This window comes from Brassica oleracea, unplaced genomic scaffold (assembly GCF_000695525.1).
Source record: "Brassica oleracea var. oleracea cultivar TO1000 unplaced genomic scaffold, BOL UnpScaffold00986, whole genome shotgun sequence".
Lineage (NCBI taxonomy): Eukaryota > Viridiplantae > Streptophyta > Magnoliopsida > Brassicales > Brassicaceae > Brassica > Brassica oleracea.
Window position 1 is genome coordinate 1 of NW_013617571.1, and position 609 is coordinate 609.

A 609-nucleotide genomic window follows, 5' to 3' on the forward strand; every position below is an offset into this window, starting at 1 on the left:
CAAGTGAGCCTGTTGCTCTACTTCTCTTCTTTGTCTTGTTATCTCCCCCTCAAGTGCTCTAATGTATTCAACTCTTGGAACTAGGTTTGTTGGACCTCTGCTCCTTGTGTTCATACACCTGAAATTCAAAGAGAGAAGAACAAAGAGTAGCAATAACACGATTAAATAAAAATTGACTTAGTCTCAAGCAAATGACTAAATCCCAATGTCACAATCAACTTAGAATTTGGCAACGGCGCCAATTTGATACAAGACTTTTCAAGGGTCTAAGATCAAATCAATGTAGTATAAAAGATTGTCGAACCAATCCTAGGTGATTATGCAAGACCATGCTTAATCTAAGTGCTACCAGTTTTTGAGATGATTAAAAACTAACTTACTACCTAAAATGCAATAAAGGCACAAGCTTTCTTTCTTATAAGAAGGGAGAACTCATGGGCTATGGGAACTGATCTTGGGTGATCAAGATTCAACCTAAAGGTGTCAACTTTTAACCAATTTATATCTTCCTTAGGCCTAGACACAATCCTAAGCAAACTCTATCCCTAGATGAATGCTCATTTACCTAGATAACTCAAGCATCAAATTCCTTTGGTTGAATGTTACCTA